Here is a 26,851-nt window from a genome sequence, read left to right as displayed (position 1 = left end):
CATCACATCATCTTATGCATGCTGCACAACATACACAAATTCGAGCAACAATCATAAACAAGTCCCCAACTATGGTGTGCTAATCTTGTGGCATATCTTTGTGTATACAAGGGAGTAGGTGAACCAATTCCTCTCATAATCACATGATGAGAAATTTTAAAACAAATTGGAAAAATGATATAATTTAAAATTCAAAATTAAGATCCAAATTAAGACAATTAAGTGGGATAATTGAATAATTTAGAGGCTTAGTTTTTAGTATCTAACTTTTAAAAAAGTGAATAATGTGTTTGGAGGTGGGCCATTTAAGTAGTTGAAGGACTTCCACCAAAGTAAGGCCTTTACCAATAACTCCCTTTTTCAACATGTAGTGGAAGCAAAAATTGTGCCCCTTTGGTTGTTGTAGTTGATGAGATCTTATAGGAAGGCACCATGATGCTCTACCCCCAATGCCTTTGGAAGAAATGCATCTCGATCAAATAGGATGTTTCCATCCATGGAGAGAGAGAGAGAGAGAGAGAGAGAGAGAGAGAGAGAGAGAGAGAGAGAGAGAGAGAGAGAGAGAGAGAGAGAGAGAGAGAGAGAGAGAGAGAGAGAGAGAGAGAGAGAGAGAGAGAGAGAGAGAGAGAGAGAGAGAGAGAGAGAGAGAGAGAGAGAGAGAGAGACTTAAAGATGGGGTGCAAGAGTAAACCAAAACCATAGATGGGTTGTTTCACCTCTTTTTATTAAATATAGGATGTTACTCCTCTTGGGAGTGGAATCCAAAATTTCATACAAGGTAGAAAAAAGGGATAAAGCTTAGAGGGCGACATATAGATGGTGGACTATGAATGGTGGGAGAGATCACACACACACAAAGAATCTAGAGATAATATGAAATAAGGATGCAAACTTAAAAATAAGAGTCTTAGTGCTTACCATGATGTTGAAGCATCCCTATCCAAAGTGACAGATGCTCAAGCTCCTCCTTAAGGTGACAGAGGAGCCTTGTGACATATACATTGTGCAAAGCACTTTGTATGTTGGTTGTAAATTAATTAAACAAGAACTTATGAAACACTAAAAAAAATTTTAGAATCATATTTACTTTTTAAGAATGCAAGATAGGAATAAGAAGAGTGGTTTCTATACATGACATGTTTGAAAGTGTTTGAAAAGATTTGTTTTTATGTCTATGGTTGCTTTTGTATTTGGAATGCAATGGATTACATATCTTATAAATTGATGCTTGTAATAGCAAGACAGAATAATGAATTTGGTGGCTTAGGCTATTGGGATCCCCACATCAACATGCTTTAACATCTTACGGGATGCCTAAAAATCTCACGTTTGAGCATGACTTTCCCAATTTGGTAGGATAGTTACTAGACTTGATACCATTTTAGGGGGTCGGTGTGAAACTATGCCTTATGGGAAGGGGGGTTGACATTCTTCTTCCCCTCATTTCTCACATTCATTGAACCAAGTGCAATGTTAGCGCAAGTCTCATCTTTGACTAGTTGCAAAGCAATCATTCCTAGGTAGGCATTAGATTGTTGTTAGGGGTGATGTATCCACACTTTCGCTATGAATTAAAAGTTGGATTTCCATGTTCAACAAATTCCAATGTTCTATTATGAGGGAAGACTAGGTTGATGATATACATGGACTCTAATTTGATCGACTACTAGAGGACTCCTCAAGGGTTTATAAAGGAGAGGAACCTCACATGTGGTTTCAAAGAAATGGTTAAAGAATAGGTGAAGGAGGAACAAACAATATTAATAAAGATAACAACCCCTAGTTGAATAAACTTGTGTTGATTGTTTTCCGTTGGTCCTAATATATGTGGTATGCCCACAGGAAATCAGAGAGAAGGAGGCTACACTATTGAGAGGGATTTTTTCACTAATGTATCAAACGACCTCAAACTAGAATGACTTCTCATGCCATGAAACCATTCAAGATATTAGAGAAGATATCTATTCCTCCATATGTGTCGCAACCTCATCAAGACTAATGGAACATAAGAGACTTTTAGCTACAAATTAGATCACATATGGAAATCTATTCAAATTGGAACTTCCTATTCCAATATGAGTTGTGGAGGATCTGCTAGGGTGAGCAACTAATGAAATTACATACATAATTTCTTGTCACTCAACTACTAGAATTTTGAGAGAGCACTATGGATAGCTAAGAAAAGATACATTTCTCGACTTGCTAAGTTTATGAAAAAGCTTCAATTAGAGCTTAATTTAGGGATGTGTTGATCCTTAGTTTTCTTTGGATGTGAGCTTCTATGAATATGTGGACACTCATTTTTAATTCTTGCAACTGCTCGAGGAACTTAAATTAATCTGACTTTATAAATATGGTTCTTGAGAATAATAAAGCAAAGTATATATACAAAAAGTTTGCAAGGACAAGTATATGGCTATATGATCAATATACCATGATTATTCCACCCAATAGGATTTCTCTCATCAAGCAAGTAAAGTCCAATAATTATTAGTTTCCTTATCCTAATCTTCCAAAATCTTATCAATTTTTAAAGGCTAAGGCTAACCTTCCTTCCTTTGTATGAAAGAGCTTGATAAGGTATATTGTTGAATTCTTGTTTTGCCTATGACAATAAATATATTCTTATTTTTTATGAGTGTACTATGGTCTTTCAAGATGTTGGCCATGCTTATAATCCATTTTCATGAAGGAACCTAAGAGGAGAGAAAAAGAGGAGAGAGAAGACTGCAAGAAAGAGGGAAGAAGAGTGCAGAGGAGAGAGAAAGTCTAGACAAGGAGAGATAAATATTGAAAATGGAGAGAGAAAGATTGGAAAGAAGGAGAGAGATGGCTAGCAGCCATGAAAAGAAAATAAAGAAGCTTAGAAGGTGAAAGAACAAAGTCCTATTATTGCCACCAAAAAAAGGATATCTATACATATGTCATTTATCCTTCTTATATGTCCCTACCCACTCTCTTACATATTCATGGTGTTCAATATACATGACTTCTTGTCAACATTTGAATATTAAGTTTCATGAGACCATGATGGAAATGCTTGAGAATCTATCGAACCCACACTATCTCCAAATCCAACAAGGGTGGTCACAAGGAACACCATGAAGTATTCATTGTAACTTCTTCATTATCAATCTTGGTCAAACTAGAAACCTCCAAGTTGATCTTAGGGGAATTTGGTGGATGGAAGAATTGGAGCTCGTTCATTTCTTCCTATTCAAAGGAAAAATGACTAATGATATTGTTATGATTAATAAGGAAACACTGACCTTACATTGTTGGGTGTATCTCACCCGAGTTATAACTCTTAATCATATAGTGGTACACAAGACACAAGCCTAGAATAATTATGTTATCAAAGGATGCCTTCCTTTTCTTAAAGCCTATACAGCACTAGAAAGAACTAAGAAACCCCTTTCTTTTGTAATGATGCCATTGCATGCAATCCATGATTGAGAGCCCAATGTATTCAAACATCTTCCTTTTTTAGATAATAAAAATCTGCATTAAATTACTATTACAAAATGTATAATATTGAAAGAACTTAAAATCTTGAGCAAGTGAATTCTCATATTCATCTTTTGTGTTAATCAAAATCACCACAAGTAATGCAAGTAAATGACGTTTATTACAAGGAGCTCCAAGAGAAGAAAATTATTTTGAAGTAGATACCACTACCCAAGTTTAATGGAAAAGGATTCAAGGTGGAACAAGATGCAAAATCTTGGATCAAAGCTATAGATGATTATTCTTTTATTATTGAGGCTATTGTCGCCAATAATCCACGATTGCATGCCTTCATCTCACTAGCAAAGCCAAACTCTAGTGGAAACAATGTTACCATGATAAGGAAGTTCCTTAAGCTTCCCATACTTATGAATAAATTAATGAGGCTGTGAATGGATGATACCTACCGCCACCCTTTCAATCCATCAAGATGAATGAGTTCTACAACCTTTATCAATTGAACTTGGCCTTGGAAGGTTATTACTCTCAAAGTTTGTGAGCTTTCACAAGTATTTACTGCCATGGCAATGATGGCAATGCATATAGATTATGAGATTTTGCCAAGGACTAAATCCACCCTTGGATACTCATATTGAATCAATGCTTTTGGTGGAAACCTCTAACTCTCACCTGAGCAAAGCCCTTAGCCAAGGAAATTGCTTAGAATGGACAAAGGAATCGCCCTATGAATAACAATAGCGAAAGGAACTACCCAAAGTGTGGGATTGATATAGGCAATGCTAAGAGATATGGATGGGCTAATGCCATTACTCAAGGTTCAAATGGGTTGGGCAACAAGCAGTACTACCACTACAAAAGGACTGGACACCTAAGAACTAGCTGGTCAAATTGTCCTCAAAATCCTAATCCAAATCAACTAGTTGAGAGAGACCATGGAAATCGTAATAGTAAGAAAAGATGAGGATGTAGAATGGTTTTCAGAGCTTAGGTGAACACTATGATAAGCTAACCTAAAAACCACACCTTGAATGAGGAAATTGAAAGAGAATCCATACATAACACTATTGAGAATAAAGGAGGAGTGTCAATGCTCTATCATTCAAACTCTAGCAACTTATAAGGTTAAGCTATTCAAAATTGTATTGATTGTGAAAGTATCATTCTTTTCTTGCACAAAAAAGAATGAGAAAATTTCATCCAGAATCTAGGGAAACAAAGAAAATGATGGTTGAATTGGCTAGTAGAAAGAAAATTACCTCTATTGGAACTATAGGGAAGTCCAATTCGAACTAAACAACCGAGTAAATAAAGTTGAATTTCACATTCCACCATTGGCATACTACATCTATATCTTGGGAATAGACTAGCTTGAGACGAAGAAAGCCCAAATTCTATGCATTGAGGAGGAAGTGATCTTCTAGGAATTAAAGAAAACACTATAAAGACACATGGAAAAGCTAGGAGAACTAGAGTCCGAGTAGAGCGAAAGTGAGCTAACTTTTCAAAGGATTAAGAAAGGGACAGCCAATCTATATAGTGTAGATAAACAAAGTCCAAAAGATTCAAAAAGGAAATTTATTTTCTTCGATCAATGACTTTGAATATTGTCTTTCCAAAAGAGTTGACTCAATTGTCCTCCAAGTAAGAAGTTGACCATGAAATTGAACCAACTCCAAGAGTGAACCAATATCCAAACGACCATACAAAATGTCTATACATGAACCCATCAAGTTTAAGGACCAACTAAGGTTTTCCAGAAGGATAAACTCCTTGATCCACTTCAAAAGTAAAAGTCTTTTCAAAGATAGACTTGAGATTCAGATATTGTCAAATCCAAATCAAAGAGAATCAGATATTCGAAAGACTACCTTCATTACTAGATATAGTCATTATGAAGTCTTGGTCATGTCATTTTTATTAACCAATACTCAACAATCTTCAAGCAACTAATGTAAGATATATCTTGACTATATTTAGATTTTGTGCTAGTATTCTTTGATGACATACTAGTATTCTCCAACTCGTTGGAGGATCATTAAGTTTATCCAAGGATTGCATTGTGAATCCATCATAATAATCATTTCTATGCCAAGAAGAGCAAGTTAATATTCTTTTTCAATAACACCGAATACCTAGGATCCATTATCTCTACCAATGGAATCTCGATAGACTCCACAAAAGTGAAGGATCTTTTAGATTGGTGGATACCTAAGATACTCAAGGAAATCCAAGTATTCTTGGGACTAATAGTAATCCGATAGTATCAAATCTTCATCAAGGATTATTCCCCAATAGGAGCATCCCTAATGAATCTCTTGAAGAAAAACATTGTGATCATCTATGTAATCAAAAAACAAAGAGAGCTTTAATGAACTCAATGAGTTGTAACTACTACGCTAGTGCTAAAACTCCCCAACTTCACTCTACCATTTGCAAGGTTTTTACCAATGCAAGTGGACTTGCGATTGGTGGAGTACTATTATAAGAAGGAAGATCTATGACTCTTAACTCAAGAAATTTGAAACCTGATGAGTTGAATTATGCCACACAATCTTGAGTTACTTGTGTGATTCATATCTTAAAGTTGCGAAAGCACTGTCTATTGGAAAAAAGGTTCACTTTAGTGATAGACCACAAAAGTATATGTGAATTTTTACCCAAGCCAACCTAAACATAAGACAAAGAACTTGGATAAATACTTTAAAAGCAACAGATTTTGAAATCAAATATCACTTGGGAAAGGATATTGCTATATAGATGCTTAGGCCAGAAAGCATTCCTTAATAGTATTCTTGAAATTCAAAGCTTAAAAATCATATCAAGACTTGAAAACCCTATCCTAGAGCTTATATGCAAAGTCATTTCTCAAGATAAGGATTATGAGATGCTCATGGCTATGGTACTCCAAGCCAAAAGTTTCAACGAGGAACGAGCCAAAATAAAAGATTATCATGCAAGCAATGGTTGCCTTTACTACCTTGACAACCTTTATGTTCCAAAGGGACTAGAAGTTAGGGCCAAGATCTTATGGGAGGACTATGATAGCTTGATTGCAGACATCCAAGATATGTCAAGAATCTTAATGCAATTCGTAAAAGTTATCACTAGCGAGGACTGAAAAGAGATGTACTACAGTATGTAACCCAATGCCTAACTTAAAGGCTTAAAGAATAAAGAATCAAGATCCATTGAGAACTACAACTCTTGGACATTCCATAGATGAAATAAGAGTCAATAAGTGTGGACTTTGGAGTCGGATTACCTACTCTTGGTGGTGAATATGATTCCATCATTGAGGTGGTGGATAAACTAATCAAGCTTTCTCACTTGATTTCAATCACAACCACCTACAAATCATTTGATATTTCTCGAGTCTTCATCAAGTGGTAGGTTATTTGAGCAAGCTTAGAATGTCTTGCCCATAACGCATGCTAAGATTATGAACTAGGGAAATGGGTCTAGGGATTGAGAATCACTAGGTGCAATGAGCGTGTGTTCTCTCTTTTCTTTTCTTTTTTCTATTTTTTAAAAATAAAATACATGGCCAAGGCCTTAGAGAATTATATGTTGGCATTACATCATCACTATGGATAACTTAACCATCAAGGGTATAACAAAGGGTTTTGCAAAGCAAAATTTAAGCACCTTCGATCTCTCTATTTGTGATTGCTCACCTTGATTTTGTTTAGAAATTCTATCGTGTTTGGTTCAGCCTTCCTTTATAGCTTTGCCCTTCTTCAAACTTGGTTGTGTAAGCGGTCCTTTCACTCTTCTAGCTCTAATCCTACCCTTCTCAGCCTTTCTTCAGTTTTGACTTGTTCATAGATGTGGATCACTAAGGAGATTAGATAGAGTTTCCCAAGTTAAACAATGAATGGTATCAACATGTCCTGCTATTGAGTAGCAATGTTGCACAATTTAGAGGGTTTTATCTTGGGATTTCTTCTAGAGGATTGTGGAGCAAGTCCAAATAGAGGTAGCTAAAGCTTCAATTGAAGATTTGAGCCCAAGCTTATGGAAATGTATATACTTCTTTAGGCTATACTGGATCTATTTGAATTCTGACCAAAAGAGTGTGATGATATGGATCCTATTTAGGATCAATGGTCATGCAAAGCTAGCAAACACGTTGCAAATACCTTAAAAACTACAATTTGGAGTTCAATTTTGGTGGGTCCAACCAGCTTGGGATCAATACAATCTTCTTGCAAATAATTTTGAGACAAGTCAATTTAGGCTATTTATTGCATAGACTAGAGTATCACTTTGGTGGAATTGGTTTATTGCATGAGATAATATGTATCTCTAAGGCTTGTAATAATAAGTTGGTAATCTTGCCAGGTGCTAATGATGATTGTGCTATAGATATTAAGCATGTTGATCATGAGCATAAGCTCAATGATGACTTGTTGTATGAAGAGGTTATTGACTTGGTTAGTAACGATGCTATGATTGAGATTGGCATGGTGGATGACATGATGGCAATATGTACATATGGGAAGTTATGTAATAGTTATCAATTTCCTCTATCATTCCCCATATCAAATTAGCAAAGCATTCTTTCTTCCTAATCCAAATTCTCCCTTTGCCCTTGTCCAAGCCCCATCTTGAAGATTGTACCAAAATCGAGATAGGAAGCACTACAAGGATTCAAAAAGGAGCTAAGGATTGCATGTGAGATAGTACAAGCATTCATGATGGTTCCCAATAGAAGAAGCTCTAGAGATCGGCAAGAGATTGCATGAACAAACAAGGTTCCACCTACCATCCTTCTTCAATGTTGGATATGAAAAAGTCCACCACGAAAGACCCATAGATCTTGAAGCTTTTCCAAATTTCAAGGAATTATGGATATTTTGTAAAATTTCCAACTTCAATAGCTAAAGTTACCATTCATCCAAAATGAGTCATTCGATAAATCAAAAAAGGGTTGATAAGAAAGTAGTCCAACTATACTCTATGGATTGATTGATGTAGGCACTACATACATGTGCTTCTAGAAGAAATTTTGTGATGTAAAAGATAATGTGGCTCTCCAGTCATACTCTATGGATTGATTGATGTAGGCACTACATACATGTGCTTCTAGAAGAAATTTTGTGATGTAAAAGATAATGTGGCTCTCCAATCACAATTGTCTCATCTACATCAACATATAGTAGCTTTCTATGCCCAATCAAAGTTTTCAAAGGCTGATCCTCAACAAGATTCGAAGGGAAAATGTCTTGCCGAAGAAAAAGATTAAAAATCTTAATCAATTGAGATAGTAACTCATTGAAATTTTATTAGAACAATAACAAAATAATTGATAAGATATGATTTGAAGAAAATTACATGTCAAGGATTCGCAAGAGATAACTTTGAGTCCGTTCCACAATAAACATATTTCCCTATTGTAACAAGACTACCAACGTATACCTCATGAACCAAGAAATGCACTCTTTTGATGATCTTCCAATATGGCACAATGACAAACTCAATGAGGCCTGATCATTGATGATTGCATGTAGACCTGTGAATCCTTCTCAAACCTTGCTCCTTCCCATGAATCATTCATGTTATGCACCAAAATAGTAAAGATAGAATCACAAGGATGCCTTTGTTAGCTTGTAGATGCCATTGGAATGAATTTGACAACAATGCTACTTAGGAGGAGGTAAGAAGACTAGATACTAATGGTGCAAATACAAAATGTAAGAAAGGAAGGAGCTAGGGGAGATACAAAAGATTATGGTGACCATATGGCTAGGGCTATGTTGAGCATAGAAGATGAGCTTAGATGAAAGGATTTATGGGTGGAGATAATAAAACGCCCTAGAAGCCTTTCTTACAAAAAGATATTAAGAAGTTTCTTTTCTTTACTATACATGATATAACATGAGTTTTTGGCAGAGAATTTTCATTTTTGGTCATTTTGAAAAGAGAAATTTTCAAATATTAGTCCTCACTTTTTAGATGCCCAATGGGGTCCCCCTAACATGAAAGCCACAACACAATATGTAAAAGTTTTGAGGGAGGGGAAGATATAAAAAGAAGATGGGGGATTGTTGGGTCCAAAGGGAAAAAGGAAGCCAAAACAATGTGTATACCATTCCCTCATGTCGATTCACGTCAAATCTCTTGTAATTTAGGAAAGTCATTAACTCCAAACCTAAATCCTTTTTGGAGTCCATTTTCTCCCTAATGATAACATTATAATAAGCAATAATCTTATTTGTATCATTTCCATATACTTTTGGTAAGCTTTAAATTCCTAGCTATACTCAATAAATATACATTTATTGCTCTTGGTTTCTAGCTTGTCCCTTTTCTTATCGAGTACATGAACATAATGATCACATTGAATAGTTTTAAAACATGCAACAAATAACTTCTTACCAAAATAATCCTCTTAGAGTGTTTTACCTTGCAATTCCTTTATATGAGTATTGTTGAGAACATACACCACCATGTTGACTACTTCAATTGGTAGTTCTCTACCCTTTAGTATACAACATTGCATCTCCATGACGTCTAATATTATCTATATATTATTTAGAGGTTTTTTGTGGGAATTCAAAACCAACCAAAAGGCTCCCAATCCTATGTGGTGTAAGGAGGAGAAGTTTGGTATTCAAGAAATAAAGAGGGCTCTTTCTTAAAGGGTGGGTGGGAATTATATTTATTTTCGATCATCCCTCTTTGTCTATTTCTCTTTCTCTCAAATGAATACACTTAACTACACATGTTCTCTCTCTTTCTCTTTTTAAATTGAACATAGGATATGATCATGGAAATGGTAAAGCCTAGTCTTTGAAAATGTATATGGCCCTCTCTCTCACACACATATATGAAATGATATGATATTTTAATAGGTAAACATGTGTATACAATGCGTACATACTCTAAAAACATTTACATATGTACATACACTATAAAAAAAAAGTTAAAGTCTTTTTAAAATTGAACATATGGGATGAGAATAATTTTAATGGTTGAATATGTTCATCCAATGTATACATGCTCTAAAACCACACATAAATGCACATAGACTATAAAAACACATAAACTACACATGCACACATACACTTATATGCATGCGCACATATGCGGAAACACATGTACATATGTGTACATAAATGCATAATGCATACATGCTCACACACATGCAAACGTATATGAGTGAGAGAAAAAATGGAAGAGAGAAAGCAGAGAGAATGGATACACACTTATAAAATATGCACTTACATACATGCATAAATACACACATCCGCACACAAATATATACATGTATGTATATAGAAAATGTGTACACACACATGTATACACTATATATACATACATACATATACATATACATGAGGTGAAGAAATATGAGAGACAAGAGAAAGAAAAAGAAAGAGAAAACAAAAATGATGAGAGGGAGAGAGATGACACACATTTATGAGACCACATAAATCGACACATATGTATTAAACACATATGTATACATCTACGAGACTATACAAATATGCACACATGCATTAAACACCCATATGAATACATATACATATTCACATATACATGCACATGTACACATACACACATGGAGCATAGGAAAAACAAGAAGATGCAAAAAGGAAAATATATGTGTGTACGCACACGCTATAGACACACATGTATGCATACACATATATATATGTGAAAGAGAGAGGGGGGAGAAGAAGAAGAGAGACAAGACAGGGAAAAAGAAAGAAGAGAGAAAAAGGAACAAGAGGAGAGTATATATACTTATAAGACCACACAAATGGACATATGTGTATAAAGCACATACATACTCACACATAGCTAAACATGTATATGAGTGAGAAAAATGGAGAGAGTAATAGAAAAGGAGAGAATAAATGGGTACTTACAAACATGCACATATGCACATATGTGGACCAACATCCACACACAAATATATACATATACATATATGTATACATGCAATGCATATACACATATACACATGTATACACAACATCCACACATATGAGATGAAGAAAGATAAGAGACAGGAGGAAGAAAAAGAAAGGAGACAAAATAAAAATGATGAGAGTATGAGAGAGGACACACATTTATGAGACCACATAAATACACATATATTAAACACACACATACATATGTATGTACATACATATATGCTTGGGACGTTTATTATATGTATATCCTCTATATCACGTGCATTTAGGGCCTATTTATAAATACCCTTTTCTATCAATAAAAACAAAACCCTTCTCTATTCAGACTATAGATAACTCCTCTTTATGTCACCCTTTTGTTTGTTAAAAATGTGGGAAAATGATTCACACTTATATTTGTGAGTGGCCCCCCCAAAGCATATATGTATACACATATATGTGCACACGCACGCACACACACACAAAGAGAGAGAGAGAGAGAGAGAGAGAGAGAGAGAGAGAGAGAGAGAGAGAGAGAGAGAGAGAGAGAGAGAGAGAGAGAGAGAGAGAGAGAGAGAGAGAGAGAGAGAGAGAGAGAGAGAGCAAGAAGAGGGAAAAATGAAAAAATATGTGTATCATTCATACATACATACACATTGTCAGAGAGTGAACTAGGGAGAGAGAAAGAGGAGAGAGAATACTGCAGAAGAGAGAGAAGAAGAGTGATGAGGAGAGACAAAGACTAGATTTGGAGAGAGAAAGATAGGCAAGAGGGAGAAGCCATAGAAGCTATGAGCAAGATGGGAGAGAAGGACAATAATTATATTAATGTGTCAAAAAGATATGAAAATTTGCATATCCTCTCCTTTTATACCAATGTCAGTGTGACATGGTATAATATCAATATTATTTACACTAAATCCTTATTCCCAGCTTCTTACAATCTATCCCTTCTTTTGTCCTGAAAAACAAACCTGAAAGACTAGAAAATGATGGATAGAACAGAGTACTACTATGTTTTTACAGCTTTATAAATGGGAAAATGAATGAAGTATGACCAACCATATGGACTAAAATTGAAGAACGAGAGTAGGCCTCAGCTATACACATGATCTAGAGTACCTTGAAAGTATATGGAGCCATAAAGTCTTCAACAAATAATCTCAAAATAAAGTAGATAGCTTGCTGTGTAAATAGACCCTGTTGGACGAAATCTGCCAACCATAACTTCTAGTAGAAGTGTCCAAATGAGGCATACCATATATCAAAACGAAGCTCTTGAAGAGTACTTTAAGCCCATGTAAATAGCTTAATTATGAAAATTAGACATGATAAAAAATGTTCTAAAATAGTGTGCTGTCCTGATCCTATCTGCATCATCACTAGCTCCATAATCAATAGGCTTCAGCCACCAATGTATCCCTTAAGAAAGGAAACTCATCCAATATAGAATCAGGCCTCCAAGAAGCTTCATCAGGTGGAAAACCTCTCCATTTGATCAAATATTCCATGATAGAACGAGATTGAAACTTCTTCTCACGCTGACCTATAACAGCCTCTGGGATGTACTGAATAAGACCTTCTTCATCAATAGGTGGCAGCTCATCAACTATATCCACTGGATCACCATAAAAGGGCTTGAGCTGACTAACATGGAAGACATTGTGAATCTTTATGGAAGACGGAAGCTCTAATCTGTATGCCAAGTCTCCAATTCGCTTAAGGATCCAGTAAGGGCCATAAAACCTGTGGACAAGCTTATTACTAGATCCATCTTTTAATGTAGAGTACCTGGACTTGGGCACCTTCAGTAAGACCAACTCTCCTTCTTGGAACTCTAAAGGCTGCCTCTTCTCATTAGCATACATCTTCATTTGGTCTTGAGCTTTCCTAAGATTCATCTTGCATTGCTGAAGAAGGGTCTGCATTCTTTCTAACTCTTTCTTCCCATGAGGATTGATCCTTTCATTAAAGATGACTGAGGGTAAAGGCACCTTGTAACCATATAAAGCCTCAAAGGGTGAAACTCCAATACTAGCATGGGTAGAATTGCTATAAGCAAACTCAGCCAAGTGTAACCAAGAATCCCATGAAGTTTGGACATCATAGCAGAAATGGCGAAGATAAGTCTCCAACCATTTATTGACTCTTTCTGTCTATCCATCAGTTTGTGGATGATAGGCCGTAGATGGAGCCAATTTAGTGCCCATAGATGTAAATACTGCCTACCAAAAGTTACTCATAAACTTTGAGTCTCTATCATGAACAATCACCTGCGGTAATCCATGTAATCTAAAAATCTACTCCATAAACTGACTGGCCACTTGAGAAGCAGTAAACTGAATCTTGGTTGGAATAAAATGGACTGCCTTGGTGAGTTTTGTCTACCACCACATATATACTATTCCATCCCTTCTTGGTAGTAGGCAAGTCAGTAATGAAATCCATACTAATATGAGTCCATTTACCTATAGGATTAGGTAATGGCTGTAACAAACCTCCTGGCTTATGGGTGCTGTCCTTATTCTGCTGACAAGGCATACACTTCATAACAAAGTCCTTGACATCTTTCCACAGTCCTTTCCAATAGAAACTTTTGATGATCCTGTCATAGGTCTTGAAAACTCCTAAATGTCCAACTAGAGGCGAAGAATGTACTTCCTCCATAATTTTCAGTGTAAAAGAAGAGATAGAAGGAATAACAATCTTGCCTTTCAACCAAATAAGGCCATTTTTGAACTGATAATGCGAGTTTTCTTCCATAAGTCCTTGCTGTAATTTTTGAAAAATATGGCTGAATTCTTCATCTAGAAGATAAGCCTCTTGTAATTCTTCAATCCAATCATTATGAAATTCTGTCATGGCAGAAACTTTCCAAGCCCACTTACGAGAAAGAGAATCAATCACTATATTATCTTTACCCCTTGTATGAATGACGTCAAAATCATAGTTCTGTAATGTAGCTACCGAACAACACTGCTTATAAGTAAGATTGGACTGAGTAAGGAAATACTTAAGTACCCTGTGATCACTGTGTACTCTGAATCGACTGCTATACAAGTAATGGTGTCACTTCTTAAGATAGCCAACATCTCCTGGTCATAAACATTCATGGCCATTTCTTTATCTGTAAGCTTATGGCTCTCAAAGGCAATCACTCCATGCTCCTGTAGCAAAATAGCCCCAATGCCACGGCCACTAGTATCACACTGTATAGTAAATTCTTTGGAAAAGTCCGGGCATACTAAGATAGGAGCAGAGGTAAGGAGTCCTTTAACTGGTTGAAGCTGCTATCTACAAGAGCATCCCAAAAGAAAGCCTCCTTCTTCAACCCATCAGTCAAAGGAGCTGCAATGGCCGCATAATGCTTAATGAATCGGTGATAGAATGAAGATAAACCAAGAAATCCTCTAAGAGAAGTAGTAGTAGTAGGTGTTGGCCAATCTTTTATACATTGCACCTTCTTGGGATCAGCATGTATTCCTTTTTCACTAACAATATGTCCCAAGTATTCCACTTCAATTTGCATGAAATAACACTTCTTCTCCTTAACAATAAGCCTGTGATGTCTCAATACATCAAAAACCCTCCTCATATGTGCCAAGTGATCCTGCAAAGTCTTACTGTAGATCAGAATGTCATCAAAGAAGAGCAAGACAAACTGAAAGAGGAAATGTTGTAAAATATTACTCATCAGGCTTTGGAAGGTAGCTGGAGCATTTGTAAGCCCAAATGGCATCACTAAGAAATGATAGAGCTCGTGATCAGTCCTGAAAGCAGTCTTGACTTCATCACTCTCTCGCATGCGAATCTAATGATGCACTCATCTCAAATCAATCTTCGTAAAGAATTGAGCCTCCTTAAGCTCATCAAGCAAATCATCAATCCCGGGTATCGGATACCTGTTCTTCACTGTGATCTTATTAAGATCCCTGTAGTCAATGCACAATCTGAAATATCCATCTTTCTTTTTGACTAACAGGACTGGAGATGCATAAGGTAAAGAACTTGGTTCAATGAATCCCATCTCAAGAAGTTCCTTGATTTGCTTCGCTACTTCCTCTCGTTCACACTTTGATAATCTGTAAGGTGGCTTATTGATTGTCTTTGAGTTGGGCTCCAAATCAATGGGGTGATCTACTGCTCTCTTGGGAGCCAATGAAGTAGGTACCTCAAACAAATCTCTATACTCCCAAAGAAGAGATGTCAAGGCTGGATGGTTTGCTGAATTATTGGGCTGATCTTGCATCTCTTTATTCAAATGCAAAACAAATATTTGTGAGCGCCTCTTGTACTCCCTTTTGAGTTGTTGAATGGTAATAAGCTGAAAATCTGATCTACTAGAAATTCCCTGTAAATGAATAAGCTGTCCATTGAAGATAAACTCCATATACAACTGTGAGAAATCCATAGTGATCCTGCCTAATGTCATCAACCAATTACAACTGAGTACAATGTCTATAGGCCCCATTTCTAAAGTGATCAGGTTTACTTTTGCTTCAAAATTTTCAACCAGATGTAAAGAAACCTACGGGCATATCTGTGTGTTGATTTCCTCTTCACCATTGGCCACTTGAACTCTAATGGGCTGCTGTAAATCTGTGGGAATACAATTCAGCTTGTCCATGATGGACTTATTCACAAAACTATGAGTACTGCCACTGTCTATCAGAATGAACACTGGCTTTCCACAAATGTTTCCCTTCATACAGAGTCCTATCCAAGCATCCATAGAAATAGAACAATTAGTGGCAGCAAGCGGCTCATAACAAGTCCCACCTGGATCAAAAGGAACACTTCCACCTGGACCAAAAGGAAAAGATTCGACTGGATCATAGAAATACTCTTGTCCAACTTCTTCCTCAAGATCTTCATTTTCAACATTAAGTGAAATTGCATTAGCTTCATCCACCTCATCTTCAAAATCCTCAATGACCAACATACTCTGAAGCTTGGGTTTGATATTTTTGTATACACACTTTGAGGCATGATCAGGTGTATACTTTTTCCCACACTTGAAACATAAGCCTTTCTTTCTTTCTTTGTAAAGATCCATAGGAATAGATTTAAGATTCATGTTGGCGGAAATGGATTTAGACTTTGTCCCCTTGTTTGAAGTCAACTCTTGGATTGTTTGCTGTCTTGAAATTACTTTGAGGTCTAGAAGCATTGAATGAAGGATAACTTGGTACCCGTAAGCTCCCATTTGGCATATGATTGTTGCCATAAGTGTTACCAACTTGCCCCTACTTAAAAACAGTCCCTGACTGTCCAAAATCATGCTGAAATGAAGATTCTCTTCTATATTTTTTTCCATAGCGCTCCGCAAGCTCAATAGCCTTAAAGAGGGAAGTAGGGTTTTGTGCCATGACATCAGCTAATAAAGATGGCTCTAAACCATACATATACTTGTGGAGCTTAGCCTCATCACTGATGCTTTCCATATACATGGTTAGATTGAGGAATTGGTTAGTGTACTCTCTTACACTTAGGTCTCTTTGCTCCAAACCATACCATCTTCGTGCCAATTTCTCTTTTTCAAGAGGGGAGACAAATACTTTAGCCATAAGTGCCTTGAAAGCTTCCCAATTCTCTATAAATATGTTTTCTTTTTTAATATACCTCCACCAAGTATGGGCAAATCCCTCCAAATGTAAGGAAGAAAAATGAATATTCATGTCATCAGTTTTAGGGAATATGTCAAAGTAGAATTCCATCTTAGAGGTCCACTCCTCTAAATCAGATGGTGAAGATGACTGACCATTAAATTTAGCTAGAACAATCTTGTCATTTAGCTCTCTTTCATGGAATGGTTGCTGTCCCAAAATAGGTTAATCATGAATACCATCTATGGAACCCCCAAATTGAGACGGAAATCTCCCAACATGTGGCTGAGAACCACTATGCAATCTTCCTGTTGGTAGAGAACCCCTAGGAATTTGAGTATTTAGTCCAAAAGCTTGAGAATTAGCTCCATTCAAACTGCCCAAATAGTCATCATGCCATTGTGAAGCCTCTCCTACTTCATACTGGCTATTTGGGATGCCTCTTCTTCCAATAATCCCATGTCCATGACCATTTTGGTTAGATGGCTAAAGTGGGACTGAAGGCTCACTATTTGAATAAGCTTTCTCCTTAGCTTCTTTAGATCCCATTTGCATTTGCATCCATTGGGAAAATTGTGCCATAATTTGAGCATTAGATTCCACCAACTTATCAATAGAAGCCTTTTTTTGAGTCGTTGAATCCACTAACTTCTCAATGGAAGACTTTGTTTGATCAATAGACAAAACCATTTGCTCCATTCTTGATAATATGGCCTCATGTCATTCCCTATGTCTTTGTTCATGGATGCACAAGGTATTATTGAGTATAATAACTTCCTCTTGTTGTTGAGGCTCTTCAGGGCTCTCTTGAGGTGCATTATCCAACATGGAATCCCTGATTTGCTGAGCATAATCTTCTTGGACCTTATTTTTACCCTTATGTCCTGCCATAATAGTGCATTCCTACAGTACCCTCTGTCAGAAAAATGGCTATAACTTTTGCTAGGGAACTTCAATTTCAAAATTTTTTAGTTAAAATCGAAGCCAAGAACGCCCTCTTCGAGATGAGCTATAGCATGCTATAAAAAATTTAGGACAGAAAATTCTGCAACTCCATTTTTGAGTGTGAAATGTCCAGGCCTACACCCTATCTAAACTTGTAAGTGCCATGTTTTGACCTTGTAAGGCAAGATAGTAACCCCAAATGGCTACCAAACCTTGTATAAGGCTGAGTAGGACCTGTGGGCACCCTGTAGTACCTACATCTGTACTTCAGTAATGAAGGGTGTACCTGTAACCACCTGTAAAGGCCCTGTAGTGCCCTGTAAAATCCATGTTTTACCCTGTTTTGAACCTGTAGATACTTGAGCCTTTGGAAAGTCTTCAATCTTCAATTCTCCACTCGTTGTACCTGTGTGAGGGATAAAATGGCATGACAAGCTCCCTACACAGGCTCTGAATCACCGGGAGGTGGGCAAAGTTCCCCCCGGGTCGGTTGGTTGCACCCCTTCGGGATCTTTGATAGTGAGGGAGGGCAGTACCTCTCTTTTGTCCCACTATCTCCCCCGGCATCCACCTTTTTCCTCAATGGGTATATCAACATGGCAATAGCTTGCTAATCTAATCAATCAGCATGAAATGCATTTCTGAAATATTCATTTAGCCCCTTTCATGAGATACAATTGAATGAAATCTTGAAAGTTTGGATAGGGGAAGGGTCTTACCAATGCAATTTAGTGACTCACTGAGTGCTAATACTTACCCTTTTACAATATTTCAGCTTGGGTAAAAGAATTCAGCCAATTAGAGTGAACAAATTCATCAATCAATAGATTCAATCAATTGGATTCAAGTGTTATGCTGGAAATTTCAGATTGAAGCCTCTAATTCACTGATTAGAACTAGTATGTATAGAGCAAGCATTGCATTACATGAATGGATTGATTCAAGCAAGGGTTGGCTGAAATTTGATGGATATTATTCAATTCTTTAATCTCTCAATCAAATGGATTAAGCTCAGCAAATGGATTAATGAGAGAGATTAAGAATTGAAGAAGAGTACCTTTGACATGGTTTTGATGATGACTTGATCAATCTTCATATGCTTGATAAAGCCTCCCATGGTCCAATGTTGCCAAAATAATCCTCAAGGCTTTTATACTCAATGCTTAAGAACAATCTTGAAGCTTCAAATGCTTGAGATTGAAGCATTAAACCCGTTTCCCCCAAATTTTGGCTCCATGGAAGCTCTTGAGCTTCAATCTTTGACCATTCGTGCTTCATCCTTGCAATTTGTTGAAGAATCCTTACTGAAATGATCCCACGGGCTGAAAAGATGAAGAATCTTCAAGAAATTATTGAGAAATGAAAGCTTGGGCTGAAGCTTTCATGGCTGTCCATGGACTGTTTATGTAGGGTTTTAAGAGAGTGAAAGAATGAAGAATATAGCCACATTTTGGAGTCTACACATCAGGGAGTTGAAGAAATCACTGCCAAAGATAATTTAGAAGCACCATAGCTAAAGATTGGCTGAAGATTGATGAAGAACAGGGCTAGAAAAATCAGCGCAAATTTCGGGCTGCTATCCTGCTTACGTGGCTGATCCTCCAGTCCATAAAATGGTGTGCAACCTATTGTATTTGATGCCTAGAGTGCCATTATACAAGCCATTGTTGAAGGAGAGCAATGATCAATGAATAAGGAGAAGATCTCAGCTAGAGAACTCCATAGAAGCTTGGCCAAAGCTTGGAGAAAGAGGAAAGGAAGACCTCTTTTGAAAAGTAACCACAGTTTAACCCTAAACTAAGCCCGATTAACTCTCATTTACCCTAGTTACCTCCAATTTTGCACGAAATTTGATGACGACGTGTCACTTAAGCCATCCTCTGCCATATCTGACCTTGGATATCTACAGATGTAGTCTCTTACTAACTATAGATGATCTGCAGCACTCCATTAGTCTGTCTTGTACAATTTTTGTCTGAAATTGATTTTGATGGAGGAAAATAGGACTGAAAATAGAAGAAAAAGAATGGATCAAAGACCAATGCTCTGATATCACTTGTTAGAGAGTGAACTAGGGAGAGAGAAAGAGGAGAGAGAATACTGCAGAAGAGAGAGAAGAGTGACGAGGAAAGAGGAAGACTAGATTTGGAGAGAGAAAGACAGAAAAGATGGAGAAGCCATAGAAGTTGTGAGCAAGATGGAAGAGAAGGACAGTAATTGTATTAATGTGTCAAAAAGATATGAAAAATTACATGTCCTCTCCTTTTATACCAATGTCAGTGTGATATGGAATAATATCAATATTATTTACACTAAATCCTTATTCCCAGCTTCTTACACACATGCGCATACATGCATGCATACACATATATAGATGAATTTGTGTGTTACTAAAGATTTCAAAGTTTAGATTATGTTCCTTATATCAACCTCCTACAAACCCTCTTGCCACATGAAACATAGTTTTGAACCCTGATGTGAAGCATTGGGAGAACACTAGTGCGAAGCAAAGGGAGAATCATGCCTAGTTGTCATTGTGTCTATCCATAATGCCATTTGTTGAGGTGCTTAGATTTCTAGCAGTTAATGTTTAATGTCTTTCTTCTTTAAGTAGTCGACAAACTCATTGGAAGCAAACTCTCATCCTTATTCACTATCAAATATCTTCCTCTTCTTATCATTTTCACTCTCCATATGTTTATGCAATTGTTTGAATCTTTCAAATGCTTCAATCTTATCTCAAATAAAAAACATGCATTTTTGTATATAAAATAATTACTAAATAGCATAAAGTAGAAAGATCCTCACAAAGCTTGAGTGAACATATTAACATAGAGATGATCATGTACTAATTCTAGAGGAGTATTGTTCTAATTATTACTCCTCATGGAATATGACTTTCTTTGTCTACTAATCAAACAAGTTTCACATGTTTGGTGCATTTTATGATAGTTAGGTAAGCGTTATAACCATCCTAGCCATTTGCATCTCTTTCAACACAATGAAGCCAATGTGGCAAATTTCATTATGTCAAAGCTCCTAGTGCCTTGTGTAATGGTGGTTGTAAGAGTTATAAATTCATATAGTTTATTCCTCCTTAGTCCTTTTTCAACCACATTACCAACCATCAAGAATCTTTTCTCTCACATTTTCAAAAACGACCTTTAGATCTACAGCCAAACCTATGGATAACAAGTCCTACTACACATCTTAAATCTTCTTAGACTCTTCATTCATGAAAGAGATGGAATAATATGTATTTCTTCAATTAAACATTTTATATAGCACCATCCACCTTAAAATTTTGATCTAAGGAACTACCTCCTCAATCATGAAGGAAGACTTCAATGTTGTTCACAAAATCTTGCCAAGTCTAGAAGGGGACTTTGTAGTGCCATTATTTTCATTCTTATTTTCTTTTTTATTCCTTCACTAAGTGGCTTTGTTTTCTTTCTTTCTTTCTTTCTTTTGCAATAGTAGCACTTTCATCTAAACCTCTTCCTCCCAATATTTTATTGGAGCAAAAAATCAAATTGGGCCAAGTGAAATTAAAGGACAAATTCACGAGTATCATTGAAAAATCCCTAAACTGAAAGAGGGGAAATCAAAAGAGGTATTTTTTATCCTTTCTATTGGAAACAAAATGTACATGTCCCTTTTTCTCGAGAGACCTTCTTAGCTATGTGCATGCATTGCCATCACACATACCATATCTAAGAAATAATGATATTGTGTCCCTAAAAGTTTCATATTTACAAGCATACACTTTATTATATCCCATAAAGTGTGTTTCCACTTACAATGGAAATTATATTAACAAGGTGGTTCACATGTTGGAATCTTTTTACTTACTGCTAGATAATTGAAACAAGTAGAGGCAGATCCCCCACATTTACAAGAAAGACTATTTATATTTCTTGTTGCTTTCCTTTTAATCTCTCCACTTATGGGAAGGAGGCATAAGGCATGCACAAAACAAGTTATATGAATGCTCACCATGCTCCAAGGAATATGGGTTGGATATATACAAGGTTGTTCAAAGCATTTGACGATTTGAATGTGTTGAATTGTGCCCTCGCTTACGCAGAATTAGGTGCTCCATGCCTAGATTCTCCCAGTGCTTGGAATGGGAGAATGGTTAGTGCTCCACCCTAGTTTTAGAAATAGTTAGGGCACTTTACATTTTAAGGTACACTTCAGGCAATAAGAGCATTTACACACACACACACACACACACACACACACACTCTCTCTCTCTCTCTCTCTCTCTCTCTCTCTCTCTCTCTCTCTCTCTCTCTCTCTCTCTCTCGCTCTCTCTCTCTCTCTCTCTCTCTCTCTCTCTCTCTCTCTCTCTCTCTCTCTCTCTCTCTCTCTCTCTCTCTCTCTCTCTCAACTTGTTGGCAAAATGTATAAATAATGTAAAACATATATACTAATATGACATTAAAATAATAATACCTATTATATACTACAAATGAATCAAGTTTATTATTAATATAATACAATATGTTTTATATGATATACTATTTGATATATTGCACTACAAATTTTAATAATACAATATTTTATAATATGCATTTATTAATGTAATATGCATATGATCGTAGGTTAATACAACATACTTATCATAATATGTTGCATATTATCTATAATTGTAAAATAAAACACGTTTTTGATATAATAAGTGATACTTTATAATGCATATATAATAACATGATATTGATATAGTACATGCATGATATATTATATTATTAATATAATAAAATCATTACTATAGTGATCTCTACTTTACAATGCATCTAAGAATATGTTATTTATTATATATCATATTCAAATATTACAATAATAATATATAAGTACACCAATATATAGTATGAATAATATAATAATAAATTAATATATTTATACATTATGTATAGATATTATATGATATAGCTTTCTAATAATATAATAGAATATGTTGCATAGTATGTATTATTGATATATTGATTGAAATTAACTTAAAGGTATATAAATTATATATTTTATTTATTTCTTAATATTATTACATATTATATAAAAATTTTGAATACCACTTTCTATAATAAAAGCCAAAAAAACATATTTAAAGTAATACAAAATTATTCTTTAAAAATATCAATATTAATGCTTTAATAATGTCTTTTATTTAAAAAATCAATTAACTTTGAATATTTAAATCTTTTTATTTGTATATCATTTACTATATTAGACTTAGTTATTGACTTTAAGTAATCAAGCTTTCTTTTAAGATAAAATGCATACTAATAATTATTATTATAATAAAATTTCATGGAAAATTTTTGTTATAAAACTCTTTTTTCCGTAAATAAAACTCTCTCTCTCTCTCTCTCTCTCTCTCTCTCTCTCTCTCTCTCTCTCTCTCTCTCTCTCTCTCTCTCTCTCTCTCTCTCTCAGAAAAGGGAATACCAAACTTCTCATCCTTGTGTCACATAAGCTTGGGAGTCTTTTGGTTGGTTCAAGATCCCCAAACAAACCTTCAAATAATATATAGAAAAGAAGTTTTTGGAAAATACAAGATGCATGAAGAAATAAGATCCATGGAATCAACACAAATGCTACAAGTTAGATGCAAAAGAACATACATTTCCCACCACCAAGAATCAAGATCAATAGCACCAGATAGAGGAAGTTGGCCCAAAATGACCACAAGATGTAATGTGGTTATCTCATGCTAGAATATGAGGATGTTTTGAGTGTTGTTATGAGATTGTATGTTGGAGACACATATCGGTGAAGAGATATAAACCAAACGAGCCTATGCAAATATATGTGAAGAAATGACCACACAAGAAGCCCAATAGGTAAATCTAGATACTCAATTTGCCACCCAAATCACCCAAAACTTTCCACATGTTAGCAAGTATAAGTAGCAATTGGTGGCTAGATCCAAAGGTAGGCCCGAATGTGAATTGGATATTACCCAAATTGCAAATATTGAATGGCGGGAGCTAATCTATGGGCAAATATATGAGTATAGGCAACATTTATTTTAGACTTTTTGACTAGGCAAAAGACTTTGCAAGTGGGTAGCTAAAAATACTACAAGTGGATAACCAAAATTAATCAACAGCTTTACAAATGTGTAGCCAAAATTAATAAAGTAGATATCCTACAAAGTTGTGGACAAGTCAGTCTCAAGTGTGCATACCTTAAATGCCAATATAATAATCCAAAAGAAATCACTTTGTCATTTGTATAATGCTCACGAAAAATTGAGGTTTGAAAGAAGGTGTGCATACTGGAAGACAGGAAGAGAGAGGAACACCAAGAGTGGAGGAAGAACATGTACGAGTGATGTATAATGAACGAGCAAGAGTGTGTAATAAGTATTTGAGTGAATTGATCTATATATACAAGTGTGTGTATTTGTCTATCAATGCGCAAAATATAAGTGGTCTAGCCAATTGGTAGGACCAAAAAATGGCCAACCTGAAAATTAGAAAAATAGTGAAAGTTCCAAATAATAGGGAAATTTTAGTATGATCTTGACTTGGGAAACCCACCCTGATATGGAATTGGACAAGGTTTCTTAAAATCTAACATTGTTTTAATTAAAATATTCAAAACAACCTACCAAATGTAAGGAAAGACCTACAAATTATCAACGTTGAAGGAAGGCTTTGTAAAACAAAGCATTGAGTGAGATTGATAGAGGGTTTATGTGTCCTACATAGATATGGATGTGAGCCACTAGCCTCTTCTCTCCTATCAATGGTGGAATCTAGGCATCAAAAGACAAGAAGTAGCTAGATGCATGGTAGTGAAAAGCACTTACAACCATTCAAGCTCAAGCTCGCACATGCACGTGCACACACACACACATTCTCTTTTTTTCGTAAAAGACACATTCTCTCTCTCTCTCTCTCTCTCTCTCTCTCTCTCTCTCTCTCTCTCTCTCTCTCTCTGTGCAACCAATTTACTACACTATTTTGAGGTGAAGAGAATTCCAAGCGATAAACTATAAGAGCATGAAGTTGAGATAATGCTATGTTGGCATTACTCCAACTTGGACATTGTGAAATCATGGGGCATTAATTGAAAACCAAGTGACGTAGTGATCAAGACCTAAACTAAAAAAGCAGAAAACAGAAGGCTACATACTAATGACCTAAACTAAAAAAGCAGAGAACAGAAGGCTACATACTGATAGTATGTATTGAAATATACATAGCGCCTTTTATTTGAGAGACCTCCTTCACGGCTATATGCATGAGGGGTTGGCACGACACATGGGCATCTATGCTATATTATAATTTTGATTATGGCTTAGGTAAATTCTAAATCTCCAAGAGTTTCCCCAACTTGCAATGTGTCAGAAACCTCAAAAATCTTTAATATATCTTATTCAAAGCTTTAGGTTGGTGGCCCAAAGCAAGGAGAGAGAGAGAGAGAGAGAGAGAGAGAGAGAGAGAGAGAGAGAGAGAGAGAGAGCTAGGTATTTAGCTACTTATACCTACCCATGGATATGTGGGTGAGCAAGCTGTGAAAATTATGTCATTGTGAGAAATCAATTGAGGATTTCTATAATGGATTGGAGTTCTTGTGTTTAATTTGTATCCCAATTAATGTATTCCTCCATTTCCATGCATGGGTCTTCGAGGATGCTCTATAGAACTCCTCTATAGAGGGCCTTAATTGCACTTGAAGAGATCTGAAGCGCATTTGAATGAAAGGGGGTTTCTATCATGTTACTGTACCAGCTAAACAATGCCTTTTGAAGGGAGCCTTCAGAAAGTTAAAGCTGAAAATGAAGCTGAAGAGGAAAGGCTTGAAGGGGCATATAAAGCAAAAGCAGAAGGCAATCATTGCAGATGCCTTGGCAGCGATTGATGCAATACCCGATGATGATGATTTGGTGTCGTCTACCTTGGATGGACTTAACAATGAAAAGGCTTGGAAGTCTTTTGTAACTTCCGTATATGTCAGAAAGCCATTCCAGATTTCGATGAGTTGATATCCCTTATGATCATTGAAGAGATCAACATGCAGAGTGAGACATCTGAAAGAAGTGGTGAACAAGTCCAAGCTTTCTACTCCAGTTCAGGAAGGGGACATGGCAGGTTCTCTTCAAGAGGCCGTGGTATAGGACGTGGTAGTGACAACTAGCAAAACAGATTGAATCAGCAATTTGGTGATATGCAGGTTTCAGGAGGTCGTGGTACTTTAGAGGCAGGGGGAGCTTTAGAGGAAGAGGTGGATGGCAAAACAGAGGCTCTAACAATTCTGATATTGTGTGTCACTACTGTGGCAAAACAGGTCATATTGCAGCCCAATGTTATGCTAAGAAAGATGATATCCGTAGTGGTAAGTTGCAGCAAGGAAACTATGTATCGTCTTCGTGACAGATTGAAGACAAAAATAAACGTCTGTTTGTTATGCAGCATATGTTGAATGCTGTTACAGGAGAGAGAACACATGATGTTTGGTATGTTGATTCAGGTGCATCCAATCATATGACCAGCCATGCAAAATGGTTTGGAGAGATGCAGAATTTGCAAAATGTACGTTATATGCAGACGGGTGATGATTCATGCCACCCAATTTCACACATTGAAAAAGTTCACTTGTCCTTGCATGATGGTAAGACAAAGAGTCTTTCAGATGTATTATATGTGTCATCTATTACAAAGAACTTGGTGTCAGTCGGTCAAATGGTAGAGCAAAGGCTGCAAGTGAGATTTAATGCAAAGGGCTGCTTTGTAAAAGACTTCAATGACAAGTGCAGGTTAGTTGCAAAGGGAAGTAGAGCTGGACGTATGTTTACTCTGGATACTGGATTTCCTACTATGAATGCTGCTATGTATGCTAAAGGAAAAGGTGTTGTTGCAGATATTGAAATTTGGCACAAGCGCATTGGACATGCAAATGTACAAAGGCTCAAAGTGAAAG

Source organism: Lygodium microphyllum, chromosome 20 (assembly GCF_053477565.2).
Source record: "Lygodium microphyllum isolate KBCC chromosome 20, Lygodium_microphyllum_v1.1.10, whole genome shotgun sequence".
Lineage (NCBI taxonomy): Eukaryota > Viridiplantae > Streptophyta > Polypodiopsida > Schizaeales > Lygodiaceae > Lygodium > Lygodium microphyllum.
The sequence above is the reverse complement of the archived record's forward strand: the minus strand, read 5'-3'. Positions refer to the sequence as shown.